The 20,733-nt window shown below is 35.1% G+C and overlaps 1 protein-coding gene across 4 annotated transcripts in view; it reads left to right on the top strand.

The window, feature by feature from the left end:
* znf385b (zinc finger protein 385B) overlaps positions 1 to 20,733 on the top strand; it is a 124,880-nt gene continuing 104,147 nt past the window's right edge. For 2 of the 4 annotated variants that reach the window (XM_015359080.2, XM_015359081.2), the window contains exons 1-2: positions 22 to 111; positions 3,741 to 3,854. The gene's annotated coding sequence lies outside the window, so the exon portion shown is untranslated. Of the gene's footprint in view, positions 112 to 3,740; positions 3,855 to 20,733 lie in introns of all 4 variants that reach the window. The other 2 variants (XM_015359088.2, XM_015359087.2) reach the window with 2 other exon arrangements.

Below are 20,733 nucleotides of genomic sequence, written 5' to 3' on the forward strand. Positions count from 1 at the left end.
ATTATTGTCAAACATTCCGAGAGCAAGTCAGAAGAGAACAGTTCAACCTGCTCAGTACGACAACAAACTTAAATAACTTCAATATTGGCAAAAAATTTCATCATATTACAGGTAAGTAAACACATTTGTTGATTTGCAACACGCTGCTTAATTCATACGTTAAGTAAAGTTTTGCCTGCATACTGTACGTTTTCGAACGGAGTTTGAGAATGCTGTGTAGGGGCATGTGAGAGGCAAGCACCAGAAACGACCTGTCATACACAGCAAAAAAAGATGCATTGTAATTTGATTGTAGTCGTTTTTTGTCTTTATATAGTACAAGCGTTTTATAATGTAAGGTGAGTTTAGAAACTGATGTACATTTGGCACTTTTAAATAAATTCTTTGTGCAGATAACAGTATCCCAATCCCAATGCCAAAGTTTTTTTTTATTCACGTTTCTGTTGCATTCATGTACACACCTCAAAGGTGTTTTTGTGAAACAGTGTTTTTCATTCTTTATGTTTCCCAGAGATATTTATATGCTATACTTTGTTCGTAAATTTTTAAAAAGAAAATACGAACCGAATACTCAACACATAAGGCTTTCCAGGATGAAGAAAAACACGTTATTTACCAAACTCCGCTGTACTTTTACATTTCTGACACTTCAGAATTTGCTGCTTTTCTAACAGTATTTTGTTTCATTCGTGACAATTCTGGTTTTCAGTCATTCATATATACAATGGAAACAGGAAAAGCAAAAATGTATATTTTTACAAACCATATTAACACATTTTAGTCTTTAGAATGCTACAGGTTTTACTGTCGTGTTTTCTACGATCTGTACTCTTGTAGTAAGTAGTCGTTAATATTTTAATGTTTTTTAAAGAGCCGAAGTAGGAAAGTGAGAGGATTAAAATGCGTCCTTTTGAAAGTACCTTTTCAATCTGACAAGCTGTAGTGGGTAGCTAGAGTCACATTTTATTTCTAATCCTCTTTGGTCCTATATCAGTCTTTCTGCTCTATATATAGTATAAAGATGCATCAACATAAAATGACCTATCGTTACGTTTCCTGATCAGCTTTCTTACATGATTAGTCCAATGACTGGCAACAGAAACTGTATGTTTAGACTATGTTGTTTAATTTATTGAGCAATGGTGAGCGTAGTTTGTATTAAGACCAGTTACTGTACATGCTTCACCAAAACAGCGCTTTGTTTCCAGGGATAAGCCCTAGAAAAATTAATAAATCTTTGGAGAGGAATTTAATATGCAAGGGCTGGCCCATTTTAGAAGTAGAGCACTTGGATTTCAGTCATATTTGTTAGTTTCAAATGGTATACAGTAGTTACTTCTGACTGCCTGTTCTTTTGTACTGATCAAATACAATAAAAAAGTGTTTAGCTGAATTTGATATTTTATTTTTGCCAAAATTCATGCAGATGGTAAAAAGGTCTCTTGCTGTTATCATCTGTCTGAGTTTTTTTTCTTTGTTGGGCACAGATATTGCTTTGGATGACCTTAGAAAGTCCTACATATAAAGGTGTAGTTACCTAGTAAATGGTGTGTTGTTTTATTTTAAATTGTTATGGCATGTGGATACTTTACTTAACACTTAGATTGACTGAAAGGCAGTATTCAGAAATACCATATTCTTGAAGTGATAATTGTATTATTTGTTGTTTAGTATACAAATTTGTTTTCTTCAAACTGCTAAAGTATAGTCTCGTTTAAAGCTGAACTGCATGTTTTAGTTATTGCAAGAGGTACAGTGTGGATTCAAATAGCTGTTTAGTCCTCAATTGTCAGAATAATTCAGGCCACTTAAAAAAACATTTTGCCTCTTTTATGTATTGCTGTGACTGTTTAAATGGAACTATTATGCAGATTTTCTTGATTGGTATATGCATTGCCCAAATTAAATAAACTGCCTAAATGCAGTTAACATGATTGACTTGATGCAATATTTAAGATTGCATTGTTAAAAACATTAATCTGAGTTTTTAAAAAGTAGCAGCCTAGCACATGACCATAGTAACAAATTAGTTCAAGCCAGTGTGTAATAAGTTACTGAATTCTTAAACAAAACATAAAAAGATTTAGAATAATAATTGTTGTAAAAGATAACATGCAGTGGGAGTTTTAGATGTGTGGTTTACCTACTTTGATCTTTTATCAACCACACTGTACTTTGTCTAATTGTTTTGACTTCCCTATATACATTTAAGTATTTTATTTAAGAAGTTTTGCAATTTTAAAAAAATACAAACTAAAAAATACAAACAAAAAGAAACACCCAGACAATGCACAGAAAACACAGACTTGCTTATGGCTTTTTATGATTTTCTGGTTGAGATAAGAATCAAATCAAAATCTGTGATAGGATCACAAAATGATAATGTATTTATCCCTGAGTGTTTCATACATCCAAAGCTAAGTCTTTTTCAAACCATTCGAGAAAGGTACCCTAGATCACATGGAATCACTGCAGAGTGCTTGTACTGTATATAGAAACAAATGATCTCCATTGATTATCTCATTGAACCACCTCTTTAAACTGGGTTCAAAGACAGAATTCCATTCTTTAAGAATATTTTTTGACCACAACTATTATGAACATCGGCGCTGATTGTTCTGCTTTTGTTAATCTGAACATTGCCTCTTAACACCTGAAGAGTGCTGTAAATTCTTATATATTACCAGAAATTATATTCTGTAATATGTACAGTATAGACCAAAGCAGCCACAGGTGAGATGTGAAGCTGATTCCCATTCTATAAGAAATGCAGCCTCTCCCTTTGTCCTTTTCATAGTTTGAGAATCTGACATTTCAACAGTCATTTAACTATTGTCAGTTCCATAGGTTTCATTGTTTACATTATTATTAAAGTTAAATCCTATAGCAGCATGCTTCAAAACATAAACAAATAAATCCAAAACAAGGACAAATGTTTCGTTCTCCACATCAACATCAGTGCTACCCTATTTGGAATTGCTTGCCAGAGTATACTTAAAGTGAAAATTACCTTAAATTATTATGATTATGCTTTTTTTTTAATTAAACAAGTCTCATGTTGAAAAATCCTGTTTGAGGTGAGCTCTAAACTTCAGCATGTTCCTAACAATGATGTCTGTTTTCTGCCTTAATTGTCAAACGTTATGTTAATTTACTGCCATAATGCTGTTATGTAGTATTGATACTGTTAATTACAGTGATTTTAGTCTCTTATGGCAGAAGTGTGGATGCCATCCTGAGGCAGGGACTGACTTTACAGTTGGGCTTTCAGATATCTTACATGTTCTCTAGTATATGTATTTGGTTGAAAACTAATACTACTAATACTCATTACACACTAATATGTGTAAACATTAGGTGTAACTCATCCAAAATAGTGTGCTCATATGTGATTTAAGCACTTTATGTTGTCATTTAGTTGAGAGTTCTTTCATTCATGGATTTCTTTAATTCTTTTATGGGACTCAATGAAACAGTGAATGGAATTTTTTATGTGCATGATAGTAACATCATCTGGGAAGGACCAGACCAGACAGAGGAGGCCACCCAGCTGTGTGCTGGCGTGAACATTTTAACGTTTGCAGTTGTTAAAAAAGATGCTATTCAGACTTCAGCCTTTTTGTGCTGTTGCTTTCTCCAGAGAAAAGCCCAACAAAACTTGGCTTCTGTCAGGATGGTGTCAGTGCAGTATAAAATAATTGCAAACATAACACTAAGTGCAGTATTTGTTTTTCTCATAGTATCACCCTACCCATGACATCAAACGGCACTGGTGAAAGAGTCATGAGTATGTGAAATCGGCTCAGTATCAGCTAGTGATTGAAAGCGCTCAGAGAATGGAAGTGGCAAGGAAGGTAGGGACGGAACATGCAGTATTTCAGCACTGGTTGTCATGTATGTGTGCCTAGTTCAGTGCAGAATAAAAACTAAACCGTGATAGTGAAAAAATAGTTCACCCTTTTGAAAATGCACATAATACTGTATGAAGTACTTGAAATAAAGCAAACTTCAATAAATAAGCTCAAACCTTTTAGTGGCAGAAAACAAAATAATTCCATTATTTATTTTGAAAAGGACCAAACATTGCTCATCTGGCACCCTGTGTGGGCATTGCTGAATGACTTTTATGATATGCATTTTGTTAGATATACTCATAAAATTACTCAAGATCAGTTGTAGTTTTGCCTGTGAAAAAGGTTCACAATGTGTATTCAGAAAGTTTTGAATGCTTTACCAGATTGTGTAAGTTGTGGGCATGTACATTTGAACTGTGGTGATGTTTTATTATTTTAATTAGAAACATATACATTTGGGAATCAATTAATCATAAATGTAAGAGCATATGGTATCAATTAACAGTACCATAATGACGTGTGATCTACATTGACACATCTCCTAAGGCTATTTTTATTATATGGGATTTTTGTTTCAAATTAATTTAAGCATTATGACATAGCCCTATAATTTGTATAATGGTGATGATTAATAGACTAAGGTTGACAAACTGTTTTCAGCATTCACTAAATATACCTTCAGGTGTTACACTTCACACTTTAACCAAACATTGTGCTTCACTTTTAGTTGTACAATGAAGTGATGCACATCAATAATATAATCTTTTCCAGATTCATTGTGATAAATCGCCAAATAAGTGGGTGTATATACTGAATTATTTTGTACAAAATCTTTGCTTTGGTATGTATTTAATATTTACCTTAAATCCATTACAGACAATATAGATTTTGAAGTAAATAATTGAGAAAGAACATATATGATGTAGGAAGGTTTTCAGCACTTCTATTAGTAATATTATGTTATGTATTCTTCTTGTATTTAATACATTTGTGTACTACTGTTGACCTTATTTGAAATGTGTTTTCCTCTATAATATCTGTAATGTCATATGTTGCATTGTTGCCTTTTCTAATTTTCTGTTTTTTTTTCTTCTAAATTCTAGTGATGTGCTTAGGTGGCTGTTTAATTAGTTCTCATTCTGTCTCGTAGTGATTTATGGGCCTCCTATTATTATATTGAAATGATCTATTTCTTAATGAAGTAGAAAGACTGCATTAGTTCGCACCTGTAATTGTGCAAATGTATTTTTGTGTGACTGGTTGAACTGTCTATGCAATGACATGGAATCACCAATCAAAAGTAGGTATCCATTTAGAATTATACAAACAAAATCAGCTGGACATTATTCGGAAAAGCGAGAATGTTTGTCATTATTGTGAGAGAAATTCTCTGTTCTGATGCCTTTTTACCATTTTTAATGTTCATAAACTAGGTGAAGAAAATACTGAAATTAAGCGTGTGTGAGATGTGGCACAAGCAGTCTTTGTTGTCAGATCATATTAGGAAAATTAACAGTACCCAGCAAATTGCCCATGAAAACTTTATCAGTGAGTTCATAATTCAGTGTAACTATTTTGCCAGCCAAGGCCATTAAAATTTATACCTATATATTATTTAGCTCACATTTAGTTTTTCTGAAGAAAATTGGACACAAGGTAACACTGCAGCCTCCCTATATCTCTGTTAGTACTGCGTTTGTAGGGAGTACGGAAATATTTCATGTAGGAATTATCATTTTTATTCTTGGAGGAGCCTAGGGGCTGCAATTCAGAACATAGTGGGAATGGGGCAGAAATAAATTGGCTCCATGTCTAGCATGTCTCTATGGAGTTTAACAAATGATGGCCATGGCAAAGAAACTAGGATATGGGAAGGTCAGCTGCTTTCAGTAATTAGCAGCAAGGACAGGCTTGAAGGTGGGGGAAAAGAAGACTTCTCTTAATGGGTAATTAATCATGGCGGTGCAGTGTTTTTTGACAGTACTTCTGCTGTTTCTATTTAAAGGTGTTATTTTCTTTTGCGAAAACTGCTAAAATTGATGTCAATGCAGAGTATGTTCTGAATGGTTTATTCCTCTTCATTTGACCAAAATTCATGCAGCAGGGATTTTTAAACACATTTCTGATTTGAAAGGCTGGGGAGTGAAAACAAGCCTGTTTGTTTCTGTCCATTCAAGGTTGGCACAAACAGTTGAATTTGTGATTTCATGGGAATCTTGTATTCACACTTTTTTTCAAGATGCAAATGGTCACCCCTTCCCTGTAAAGAAAGATCCCCTGCCAGGTGCAGCATTCATCTGGACATTTTCCACAATTTAAGGCTGAATACATATTCTTCACCGGTAAGATAGAGATGAAAACTCCTGATAGCACATTCTGCATTATCAAGGTCACTGCAATGAGAACGGTGTATATCTGAATGTCAAATGCAAGGAATTAATTCATGGGAGACATTTTGCTGAAGTGAGTAAAATTAGATTTTTTTTCTGTTTGACAGGGTTTGTGTATTTTTATGCTTTTTTCATTCTTTATGCATTTTAAAATAACCTCTGATAATTTTCTTTGAAAACAGTAAAGTTGATATGCTGTAAGAATCATGATACAGTTTCTGTGTGAACCGTAATGAAGTTAGCACAATTTATCCATAAGTATTAACACAATTATTATTGACACATAGACCTGATGACCTTCTGGACTGCACAGCCACAGTCAGATCTGGTTGGTCAGTTGCAATTGTCTTTTGTTAACGGCATTAGGAAGTTCTGTTGGAGTTAGGGCCAGGAGAAAAATCTCAAAAATCCAACACTGTTTATTTGAAGTTGTGCCATTGTAATTATAGCGCCTTTCCATTGTTTTGTGGAAATTTGAACAGATTGGTTTGCATGATTGAAATAAGTACTGGCTCAAGGACTTTGTCAATGGATTGCTGAGCAGTTTGCACCAAATGTGTTCTTAATGTGACAAAAGGCTAGGTTAAGATATTCCTGCTGTGCTTTATACTGTAGTGTGAAAACAATAATAACACTGATGGATTATACGGATCTGTTTTGGTTTTTGACAGGTGTGGTAACCCTTTGCCTACCAAGGCATGGCCTGTACCTCAAAATACAAGTTACAGTACTTGTTATTTCTGGACTAGTTTGTCAAAACAGAACATCTTGTTCTCCAGGCAGCTTCTCTGTATGAACATATGCAGGGATATTCTGACAGATAGGGGATTACGAATGTAGAGAATTACCAGAAATAAACCGAGTGGAATTATCAATACGTAAATTAAATATTTGTAAAGATTTTGCCAAGAATATACCAGAGTGGTTGGTATAATTAGAGGCACCAGAGTTCTTTGTACGTTATTCAAGATATGGTGAAATAAGTAATAAGGTTTAAACACATATGTATTATTAATGATATAACACAAACTAAACAACATACAACACAACGTAAAACATGCTATTTACAAACAGGGCTTTACGAAGGGCCGTGTCCTGATCAGATGTTAAAAATGATTTGAATCCTATATACAGTAATGCAAACCAGCCACTAAATGGAGATAAACCTGGCATCTTTACCAAACAGAGCTTAGAGTTAAACCTCTCTCTTTATAACCCAGATGCTATAAAATTAATGGAGCCTTCCTCTCTATTCTAAAAATGTATCCACTGATCAGCAGAGACTCTTTTTTTAATCTAGGGATTCTCTATACAGGAAATCAGAATTACCTAAAAACAATAGAATGGAAAGTTCTCTTCACAAGGTTTCAAATACTTAACTCAAATCTGGTCTTAAAGGTGGATTGGAACAAGGACCCTCCTGACTGGCAGTCACTTCTCCTCTACCTTGTGTCTTACTGTCCTTTCTCCCATGTCGTATCTCTCTGTCACCCCATCTGTCCATCACTCTGCCTGTTTTTATCCTTTATTCCTCCTCTTTTGATTAATCATTTATCCAGAACTTAATTAATCAAGGTCAACTTGACAATTCCTTTGATCAATGTGTCTCACACCCAGTATAGTGTAAGTATAGTAAGCTCACGAGAACTCTGAATATTAACATAAGCCAGGTGTTAACCATTGTCCCTAGATTCTTGAGACACTTCAATAGTCACTTCCAATAACTGTAACAATATAAAAAGACATCCATAGCAACCAGTACTGTAACGAACAGTTCTTTCCGGACCCTATGCGGATGACACAATCCGACGGAGTGGGGAAACACTAGGAAAACGTCATGCAGGAAAACGGGGCTGAAGACAGGGGGGCGTGTCCAAGGTGCGCTGGTGCACGGGGGAGGTGTGGCCGAGGCGAACAATCCCAAATAGTAATCCATAGAGTATCCAAAACACGAAGGTAAATCCATAGCCAGGAGATCCATCAAAACACGACGTTAAAACCACGAAGGCCGGGTCGGAACCGGCGGACAGGGGACAAGGAACAGGAACAGGGGTTAAAACCTTAACGGGACCAGGCGCTTCCAGGTCCCGGACTCGCACGATACGGAAATCAGATGCAGAGCCCGGAAGAGCGTCAGCGCCTGGGTTTTAAGGTGGGCAGGGAATGAGAAACAGGTGCAGAGAATGAAGTCTTTAGTGAAAGGGCTGGAGCACCCTTAAGGAGGGGGGACTATAGTCGTGACAAGTACTCAAGATGGGTATGGTCCTTTAACTCTTTTTGCATTAATTAGAATATCTGTTTTTATAGATTCTGTGCTGATATTTTTGTGGTTTCAATTCACACAACATACACTCAGTCCCTGTTATTTTACTTTATTTATTTTAAAGTTTTGTTCATTGTTTGAGCAGTATTTTTCCTTAGGATAACAAAATGCAAAGCTCAAGCCATATGATGGAGTTTTATTTCTGTTTTGTTATCCTGAGGAAACATACTGCTCAAACAATAAACAAAACTTTATGCTTACTGTTCTGACTGTAAATTACATTATGTCCCCAATTAGCTATTGGTATGACAATTGAGGCTTAAGATTTGAGACTTGTACTCTCATTGGCTTCAACTCAGTTGTTTTTTTTATTGAATACAATCACATTTTAACTGCTTAATAAAACTTGAGTAAAGAGTGCCACATTGCAAGCTCAGTAGTGACATTACAGCTTCTTGCAACATAATGTCTAGCAGGCATTTCAGGAAGAAACGTCAAGAGCAATCAAAATCCTTCTTGCAGTTGTGTAAACAAGCACGATTGGCTTAACTTTTTTTCTTTGTAGTGTAGTTCCCAGTTGCCCAGTTCAGCATGAATATTGCACCTTCATATTATTTATGTATGCCAGTGTTAAACTGTTGTTATTCATTGTCCAAAAATTTGGAGAATGTTTAAGGGCAAAGATGCCAACAACTTTGAAATTCACCCACATTTTGAGAATACTTGATTGTATAAAACCTTTAGTACACTTCATGTCTTTGAACTAAGTCAAGATGAGTCCTGTGGGTCTGTTAAGTGTTGCCAAGTCATTGGCAGTTAATAAATATGAAGAGGAAGAAACATTTTGTCAGTGAAGACAGAAAATAACAGTGTGTCCTCATGTTTCTGAAGTAGGGTTGTCACGGCCTCCACTAATCAGACAAAAGCCCCTGGTTCTTCCCAATGACGCTGATGCACATTCAATTATCCAACCACGTCTTTAGTCCTGCACCACACCTTCTGACCACCCACTGCTTAAAAGCTCCTCACCTCCACCTCCTCGCTCAGTATTAGGTTCACACTTAATAAAGTAGAGCTCCCCTACTTTATATACTCCTCGTTTGAGAAAACCCATTGTCTTGTGAAAACCTGGCTTCTTGGCCTACACATCCTCTTGACCATGACTTTTGGCAACTCGACTTGACTAAGTACACCCGGCATCCACTCTCCATATAATTTTCATTATATAGGGTCTAATCCCCTTGCGGGACCTTCCGGAATGCTACAGATGAAACATGTATAACTTCGTTTGGTATTGCCAAAGTACATACATTATGAAACTAAAGTAATTTGTGGCACACAGAGGAAATAATTATTAAGCATTGTGATCCTAGTTAAAGAAATATTTTTATGGTACCAATTCTTCTGCATTAAGGCACAAAACTGAGATACGAATCATACCCTCCCTCTGTCTCATAAAACGACAGGTTTATAAATAAGACCACTTTTTGTTGGTGCCTTGTCTTTATCTTTTTTTTTTACAAAAATTATTTAACGAACTGGTGTTTAAAAAAGGCTGTTTAAAAAAATTGTTTTCCCAAAACAAAAACTGACAACAGTTTAGAGTATTACTGGTGATATTTTTGTTTTCCACATGCTGCACTATTGATCCTTTAAATTTAAAGGCAAACTTGTTTCTTTTGGCAGAATTGAGGAATGGTATTAATTTAAAATGATTCACTTGTCCCCTACTTTGGCAGTAACTGAATACCTTATAGTCCTGTTAGCTGTTCAGTGGGTATTTAAGAGGAAAATAGTAGGGAAATAATACCAAGAACAAAGTCATCTTCAAAAATAGTAAAAGAAACAGTTTTTTGTTCCCTTTTGGAATGAATCATTTCCTGGAATTACTACATTCTTCAAACGGTATGGTTTTTGGAAAAACCTTTGGTTGGCAAAGTGTGTTATATTCCTCTGACATGGTCATTCTTACATCAGAGTTTCTAACCAAATGTTTCCTGAATGAAAAATAAACAACTGTTGTTTTTTTTTCATATGGTAGGTTGGTGCCAGTCTTCGCTTTCTCTGTGGTTACTAAAAATGCCCTCTCTTGTTTTATATACATCCCTAGTAATTTGTCTTCCTTTCCAGCCTGGTGAGTTAGTTTCTGATGCCAACAGCCTGTCTGCAGTTGTTAGAGGATAGAGTGAGGACAGTGCAGTAAGATCTTAGAAATGGGAAGAATCCTCAACAACAGCCACCAAACAACCATGTGATCTATGATGTTACAATCCTTACAACAGAAAGATAAATTGTGTCCAGACTATTCATAATTATACTCCTGCTAGGCTCAGCCAGACATAACACTGCATCCCTTCATCTGTGAACTTACTTGCATAAACAGAGCCAAGTTCTGTCATAAACCAGGTTAAAAAATGGTGGAGCTGCCCGTGGTATCACAGCCTAAATTTACTAGTGAAGCATATCCTGAGTTTGTTGAACTTATCTGTGTTCTTCTGAATCTTGATGGATTTAGAAAATATAATGACATAATGCTGAATTCTCCAATTCCTTCAAGAAAGTCATAATGCAAGACATTTTTATTTTTGTACTGAATCTGACTAGAAGTCACAGGAATTAGATATCAGTTGGTACCCAGTTGACAAAAAATTGTAAATAACATGAATTGTCAAAAATGAATTAGCATTCGTGTAAAAGCTGTTTTAAACTAAAATATACTATAATGTTTTTTTAAATACATGTTCTAACCTGAAGTTTTTAATTTAACAAATTGCTGTTACTCAACAGCAGGTGCCCCCATACTGTAGGTGAAAATCAGTCGCTTCCAGTGACAAGGGAGACCACACCAGTCCTTTTAGCAAAAAGTTTGTCTTCAAAATGTTTGTGTAGAGAAAAATGTTGGAAGTGGGGAGACTCGTGAAGGATTGTAATTCAAACATTAACATTTTTTTCACACTGGCCCCATCTTGCGTAACAGGTGCTCTTTTGGGTTCTGGGATACTGGATTCTGAAGGTACGGTTTCCCACCCCTTTTAAGCTCCATTAAACATGTGTACTCTTAATGTTTTGTTGAATTTAAACATTTTGAATACATACAATAGTTCGATGCATACAAATATTACTGCCTGTACTCTAGCATAAGGGCAGAAGAAGACAGAATAAACAGTAAAAATGGGCACTACTGTACATAGAACTCCTTTTCGGCAAAAGAAAACATTTATTTTCCTTGATGGATATTGAAGTATATTGTCCTTTTCATGCCACAAAACTGTCCATGCAACTCATCATCGCTGTATTTTGTGCTGTTCCGTCATTCCCAAGAACACAGTGATTGTTTTGATGATTTATTTGATGTACCATAGGTGATACATCATCTGGAAAATATAGACATAATTAAAATAAAGATACATCTAGCCTGAAACTTAGGAACTGGCGTGAAAAAAACATAATGGTTACATTGTACTTTGGGATAGTGTATTAAGAAGTGTGTTCTTACAACCATAATCACGGAAGATTTCAGTTTTAAAACTTGGAGCTCTGAGCATTTTTAGCAGTTTTAGCATTTTTCATGATGCTCATTCTGAATGTGCTTGTTCTCAGATCACAGCAGAAATTTTAAATGATCAATTTGTTTACAAGTACCATTCCAGAAAATTAACTATACTGTTGTCCCATGGTACATAAATTATCAATATAACCTTTCTTAGATGAGATATTTAGGGAATACATATCTCCCACATATAAAATTAAGTGACTCATTCACTTAAGTATATTTAGTCAATTCTGTTCAATTTTAATTTCTTATCATAGAATTCTCTTTTCTCACTAAATTAAGATTTTTCTCATCTCTGTTTTGCAGGTAAGTGTTGCTATGTGGACTAATATTATAGGTAGTAAAAATAATTTATATTCCGTTAGTTAAAGTGCATTGACATTAATTATTTAGAAATTGTCTGCAGTTAAAAGGGAAGTGTTGTAATTGAAACAGGTTCACTACCCTTGCTCACTTCTCTCACTTCTCATTTGTCAAGTGAGCATTCAGGACTTAGATTAATTTTAAACAGAAATCACTGCAGGTGGCTGTGGGTTTTATGGTTTGATTTAATTTCAGAAAAAAATAGTTTTTAATATAAAAGGCGTTCTCAGTTTACATGTCAGGTGCTTTTGGATCTTTCAGTTTGACACCAAAATAACTACCTTCTTATGTGTAGTTTGTAGTATTTGTTGGGAACAGAAGTTAACACTTCAAACACTTTATTTTTTGTATGTTTTTTGTATCCTTATTTTCACATTAAGGACACTGCAATTGTTACTTAGCATAAAACAGCAAACAGATATTTCCAACACAGCGTTTTACAGCATGCAGGCTTACTGCACATTTGGATCCTAATGCTTAAAGATTATCCATCCACTGAGGACACAAGTCATTTAGATTAAGAGTAATCTGATTGCTTGGAGGTACAAATTATAGCACAAAGGGCTATACAAGTGGGTTAACAGCCGGGCTTTGTAAATGCCTTCTCTGAATTGATTGGTCCATGAAGGATTATTAACAGAAAGATAATTATGAGGTTAAATCCAAATCCCAAGTGCATAACAGCCATATTACTAAATATGCAGGTTTGTTTTAGCAGTGCTGTGTTGTTTATTTATTTTGACAGTAAAATCATTTTCTGACTTGCAATCATGCTGATTGATTGCTGTTAAACTGTAATCCATCTGTTGTATATAATATGCTGTACAGTTTATGATATATTTATTTAATATAATATATTGATATTATAAATATTATGTTTCTTATAATAATAGTTCTTTGTGTTGACCTAATAGTACAATGTAATTTTGAATGAATTGTGTTCGGATAATACCACTATTGAAGAAATGCCAAAGCAATCAGTATGGTTTTGCATTTGATGCGAGGGGTAAAAGTTTTGTTTTTTGTTGGCATTTGCATAATGATTCGTGTCAGTTTTGTCACTTTTCAGACAAAACATCTTAGAAGTGATTTTGATTGACCCATCTTTTTTCTTTACATTTTTTAGTTTTCTTCCATTTTCTGTTTATGGAAGGTAATATTAATCTCACCCCTACTGTATATCATGAACATTTTTCACTAGGTACAAATTTGGGGGCATTTGGAAGCATGAAGGAACATTTTGGAGTAAGAAAGAACATAGGGGACCAGATGAGATTATTTTGTAACATTGGCAACTTTTATCTACATTTCAGAACATATACAGTTGGTGTAGTCTAGATCATTTTTCAGCAATGGCAGCTTTTTGGATGGTTTCTGCAAATTTGTGAGTTATTGGGAACTCTGGCTACATATGGGCATTTTACAGTAGCATGTAGCAACAGTTCTTATCTTTTTTCTTTACGATTTTTAGTTTTCTTTCATTTTCTGTTCATGGAAGGTGATATTAATCTCTCCACTATATCAGGAACAGTTTTCACAAAGATAATACATATTCAGACTTTTGGAGCAGTTTACATGGTCATGGTGGTAATTGTTTTGTGTTCTATGTTTTTTTATCCTCTTGAAGAAAGGCAGAAGGCACGGTGGCATAGTGATTAGTATTGCGATCTTGCAGCAGCAGGGTCCTGGGTTCCATTCCTTGGGTGGGCTGGGCTATCTCTGTGGAGGTTGTGTGTTCTCCTCATGTTTGCATGGGTTTCCTCCCACAGTCCAGGGACATACTAGTAGGTTAATTGGCTCCTGTAAAAATAGGTCCTGATGTGAGTGTGTGTGCCTTTATCCAGCCCTGTGCCCGATGCTTGCCAGGTTAGGCTTTGCTTCCATTACGACCCTGTACTGAATAAAGCAGATTAGAAAATGGATGGATAATATGAGATCTTTAAAATGGTATTAAGCTAACTTTAAAGGGTGAAAACAGCAATAGAGGGACATCGACCCCTAGCTCCGTAATGAATTTGATTATAATTTGCAGACATATAACTAAACGTAATAAAAGTATGCACTGTACTTATTACCAATCAATCAATGATAAAAAAAATTACTCCTGAAAAAATCATTTAGTCATATAATGCTTTCAAGGATATCCGAATGAACAATAAATTGCCATGACTGCATTTTTTCATGGTGGGTCAATGGATACTTTCTTTCACTACTTTATATTTTGGAAGTAATTTATAGTCGAACAGTAGTTACATGTTTTTGAGGTTCCACTTCAATTCTAGTCTAGACTGCCTCATCCAGTGACCACCTGAAATATATGCCTTTGTTTTTTTATTTTATAAGAGACCTATCCAAGCATATGTTCACACACTGCCATTGTAAAGAGTCAGTCATGCAAGGAATGCTGTGATATTCCTCTATAATAAATGACACAGACCTGGTGTAATTATACATCTAATTAACATTGCTCTGGCTAGCAAAGTAAACCTTTAACTTGCTGTCAGAGGTAGTATTAACTATTATATTTGTCTTTATCTTTGTATCTGATCATTTTTAATTATTTATGAAACAGTAGGAACACAAGCATGCAAGAGGATTATAGTGGGTAAACAAAGGCTTTATCCCCTGTAATAACTCACACAGGCTAGCATCTTGAAAAACAAGACAGTATGGAGGATTTTAGAGCAATGTCAGACATAAACACTGTCCTACGTGACCATCTCATTTTGCTAATCACACAAATATCGTAGTCAATTCATTGGTTTCATTAATTGTTTTTCATACTATATTATAATTTACTGACATAGTTTGAGAAAAGCAGGTGTTTATTTTGTGGAAGTAGTAACCCCCATCTCTGATCATTAGTTTGATTCTGTATATTCCGGCTAGCAGATGGACAAGCTGCAGAATTTCCACTGTCCTGGGGAGCAGATGCTAAATTAAACATTTTGAAGAAGCTGTCATTGTTCAGTTTCCCCACAGAGATTATGCTTCAAACACATCTTTGTTTTCAGGCTCTTCGGTGTCCTGTCAGCTTGTTTATTCTTCAGAGCACTTTCAATACAATAATTCGTACAATCCTGTTGAGTTACCCTTGTTGTACTTATGGTCATTGCTCTCCTGAATTGAACATTTTTAAAATACACTTTTTTAGAATAGTTGATGTTTACAAATGACTTCATAGCCTCATATACTGTGTCTACTTCACCATACATGCTGTCGCATGCTGTTCACAGTACTGAAGTTATTAATTACATGCAGGTGGTCTGAGATGGAGGTGGAGACATTGTTCTTTTTTGCTTCACTCTAATCCCCTTTTTACTAATAGACCCATATTAATGAATAGATCTGGTCTTCTTTGTAGAAATGTTTTGATTAGGGAGTTGCTGTATATTGTATAACACCAGCACCGTTATTCTTTTTACTAACAATGCTGCAGCATCAGAGATGGCATGCATGTGGTTAATGGATTTCAAACATGTTGATTACTGAACAGGGAAGAAATCCCCTTTTCAGGTTACATGAAAATGGTATCTTTACATACCATAATTTTGGTATAATTAGCAATATAATGTCAAAGCTGAAGTCAGTTCTACGAGTTCATTTACAACTCAAATGCCATTCTCCATATGATTCATTTAGTTCTGTTAGTTCCACTTCCATTAAAAAAACAATTTACCTACACCTATTTAAATGTTCAGTTCTCTTTCAATTGTCATTCCAAGTCCAGTTCTAGTTGTAATCCATGACATTTTAGAATTTTGCATTAAATATGAGATACACATACTTTTTCATTGCCACTTCATCACAGCATAAATTAATATTTACATTTATTATATTGCAATCTTTACTTCAACTAATTGCATAAACAATTGACAATGTTGTGCCCTTAATAGAAAGCATTAATATATAATATATACACCCATAAAGAGCAACATTTCTCTTACATCTGACTATCATAAGCTCTAAGAATATTGCATCAAATTGGCTGCACAGCTCAGGTTTTATTAAGCCAGTGGATCTTCTAGCAGAGAGGTTTTGCTCAAGGTACTGTGATATTTCTGGAGAGGTGTCTGTAGTGGTACTATTGCTGCAGGTCTCAGTGGAACAGTTGGCTGAATATGAAAAAGCTGGATGAGTGTCCTTGGTGGAGGGGATATAGTCATGTCAGCAATTTTTGGTAGCAGGGAGGTGACCTTGTTAGCAGTCAGCAGTCTTTCCCTCATGCTGTGCACTTCTTCCTCCTCGCATCAGATCAATGTGAAGCAAGGATCCAGACTTGAAGCCATCTTTAAATACTTCTAACTTTGCAAGGACTGTCTTTGAGGAAGATCACATACTGTATAGTTGTCTGAAATTCTTAAGAGCTTTTCCCCCCAATAAACTTCTTAATTTAAAAAAAGTTGCATTTGAATTAGAAGGAAATATAACTATAAAGAGAATTAATGATGATCAGCAATTGCTTTTCTTGCACTTCATTTAAGCGAAACGTTTCGTGAAGGAGGATAGGGATACTTTTTTAAACTAAAGTGATTCACTTTGTTGTTCACGTTGACTTTAAGTACAATTCTGAAAAGTCTGTATCAAACCGATAAATCCTGTTATGTTGACCTACATTTACATCACATTTATGTTTGAGTCTGTAAAAGAGAAAGTTGTTTTCAAGTCCCTAAAAAATAAGATCAGGACACCTAAATGTCATGTAGTAGTTGAAGCAGAATGATTTTAATGGAGATGGCTAGAAGGTGACAGATACAGGGGTAAAACACAAACCTCTTTTAGCCTGGAGAAGTCAGTAGACTGAAGTAATTGTAAAATCCTTATGGGTGTTGTATACGTTCTTGAAGCTTCTTCAACTATCTCAGAGACCTGTGGTTTCTCAGACCATCTCCAAGGCTCAAACAGTATTACATTTAATCACTGTAAAAGTGTGTGTTCATTTTTATAATATTCCTTTTTAAATTAAAAAGCTGTGCAGTACTGTTTTTAATTTATGTGATGTTATTTCATTATTTGGCATATTTCTGTTCATTGGTATGTTGCATTAGGCATACACATGGTTTATTTATAGTATAACAAAGTGGGTTTTTCAATATCCTCACAGTTCAGGAACCTATTTCTTGTGAATAAGAAGGAATGGTGCTCTTAAGGAGGTTTACAGTAGTTTAATTCAGCTGAACTTAAGTTTGGATTGCCATGTCATGTTGCAGGATTAGAATGTAAAAATGCTTTTTGGAATACTTTGAGGCAACGTTAACCTTTTGTTTAGAAGGTGCTCAGATAGGCTGACTTTCAGTGGTGTATTTCATGTTAAACACAATGATATACCTTACATATATTCTTATAGCATGTGAACAACAGCATTTAAAATACATTTGCAAAGAGCATCAAATTTATACAGTTTAAGTTTGAAAATAATACAGAAACAGAAATTCAGGATTGAAAAAAATCATAAGTGATGACTTTTCACGGAGAAGTCTTTTTCAGATTTTGATAGAAGCAGTCTAAAGGTGTAAAGATCTGAAGGTTTAAGTCCACAATACATTTTTAAATCTCTATAGAATGCTGTTTTTTAAATGACCAGTTTGCAATTTCTTCTAAGGCAGTGCTTAATATTATTATTACAAATGGATTCAGTTATTAAAAAATAGAGTAAAAAGAGGAGAATATCACTTTTTGTTGCTTCAATATCTTGTCTTTTTTAACTCTTTAAGTATTGTTTTGTTTTAGCTGACAACATAATAGGACCCTACATTTTGTTTTCAATCCACACACAGCACTTGCTGTGAGTTATTCTTTCACAGAGGCAGCTCACTCTTATGCTTTCTCTGGGACTTTCACTGGTAATGAAGATGGGGCTATCTGGACAACAATCCAGTCATGGCTTATTATAGTTATTTACACTTCAGTAAAAAAAATATATATATTTAAATATATTATTGTAATCAAATATATTTTGTTTCATATTGATATTCTGGTGGTCAATTTAGAAATTGGTTTAGACCACAGGAAAAAAAAAATATTTGGTCAATTTCCTGATAATATTATATATTAAAAAAGCAGAAACATTTTTGAATGTATTTAAGTTTTTAAAGGAGCAGCAGCCATATCACCCTGCAACTCACAACTGGCAACCCACTGAAGCTAAGCAGGTGTGAGCCTGGTCAGTACCTGGATGGGAGACCTCCTGGGAAAAACTAAGGTTGCTGCTGGAAGAGGTGTTAGTGGGGCCAGCAGGGGGCGCTCACCCTGCGGTCCATGTGGGTCCTAATGCCCCAGTATAGTGACGGGGACACTATACTGTAAACAGGCGCTGTCCTTCGGATGAGATGTAAAACCGAGGTCCTGACTCTCTGTGGTCATTAAAAATCCCAGGGCGCTTCTCGAAAAGAGTAGGGGTTTGGCCCTTACTAATCATAGCCTCCTAATAATCCCCCTCTATGAATTGGCTACATTACTCTGCTCTCCTCCCCACTGATAGCTGATGTGTGGTGAGCGTTCTGGCGCACTATGGCTGCCTTCGCATCATCCAGGTGGATGCTGCACATTGGTGGTGGTGGAGGGGAGTCCCCATTACCTGTAAAGCGCTTTGAGTGGAGTGTCCAGAAAAGCGCTATATAAGTGTAAGCAATTATTATTATTATTATTATTATTATTTTAAGTATATATTTGTTGAGTAGCAATATATTGCCACAGTGCTGGAATTAAGAATTTAATTTTATAAACAAGCAGGATTTAATGTTCATTTGTTTATTTTTCAAGAGTTTAGATTATTACTTTTCTTCTTCAGTGGTACATAGTGATTTTATTGATCTCTACCCCCTGCTATAGCAGAGTGTGTTGTGGTTGATATGATATAAAAACCTAGTTTTTGTTATTCTGGGTTAAGGTTTGCAAAACTTTAATATTTGGACATTGAGCAAGAGCTATTATTACTTGAAAATTTACAGAGTAATGAAACATGTCTTGCGTCTCTCATGAGTATTACCTTTTCCACAAATCAAAATATCATATCAATCTTTAGTATTTTAGTTAATATATGAAAACAAGTTTATAACTCCTGAACCCTCCGGTATACTGTACTTCTCATTCTTCAGTTAAAGATATAGCACATGATTTGTGTCTTATAATGGCATGCAGAGAATTCCTTATTCATATGTTTATGAGGTTTTGGTTTCAGAGTAGAACTGAGGGAGGTTAAGTCAAAGTGCTTGAAAGTCAGAGTGGGGAATTTCATTAGCATGTAAGCTACAAAGTAACAGGTAGAAGTTAATTCCATTAAGGAAAGTAAAAATAACAAAGAAAAACACAGCATCTGGCATATGGAGACTTATTCAGTTATGACATATCAGCAAGGAATTAATGCTTTAGATGTTATTAACAAAAAAGTGGCTTTCTGAGAGTACTTCTATTGCTCATTGCTCATTTTGTATATGCGCTTACAATAGTGTGGTAATAAGCCTAATTAAATTAGTATAATAACAAAGCATGGATTTAAACATTACTTTTCCCTTTGGAGCCCACACATGATGCAGTTCCCCACCCAAACTTTATTTATATAGTGCCTTTAAAAGCTATGATCTAAAAGTGTTTTGTGAGACATAAATAATACCTGAATTAAAATAAAAAACTAAGAAAACTAAAGTGGGCACAGAATCTAAAAATAATTGCAGGAAAAAATTAATTGATTAAATTAATTCAGTCGCTGAATATCATTTGGGCTGGTTTTCCAGGGATATGGGGCATACTGTATATGGAGAAATGGTGGAAATCCAACCAAAATGAGCCTGAACAATGGTTGCTTTGGAAGGAACAAAACAAGTATACATATGGGCTAGATACTGGAAGAAGAGCGTTCAACATGAAATATACTGTAGTTGATTGACCTAGAATAAGTGCAAACACTCGTCAAGTAAGAAATCTTAGGTTAATTTTTTACATGGGCTTTGCATTTGAAACTCATGTTGTGAAGATTGTTTTCAGCTTTGAAACAGTACAGGTATTTGCATATATTCCTGCACATATCCCCAGACTGATGCAGAAAAGCTAATACATTTTTTTAATTGGTTCTTTATGTATTTTGTATCAGTGAAATGTTAACCCCCTATACACCAACATGTCATTTACACCTTTCAGACTCTGTCCTTCTTTCATTACCCAATACAAGCCTGAACACTGGGAGACCTTGCTTTCTGTTCTGTTGCTCAGGATTGTGATCTCCCAGCCCATATCAAATCTTGCAATTAAGTCAGTTTCAAATCCTGTTTTAAAACTCACTTTCATACTCTCGCCTTTAATTATATTTAATTA

The sequence above is a fragment of the Lepisosteus oculatus genome, chromosome 12, assembly GCF_040954835.1.
Source record: "Lepisosteus oculatus isolate fLepOcu1 chromosome 12, fLepOcu1.hap2, whole genome shotgun sequence".
NCBI lineage: Eukaryota > Metazoa > Chordata > Actinopteri > Semionotiformes > Lepisosteidae > Lepisosteus > Lepisosteus oculatus.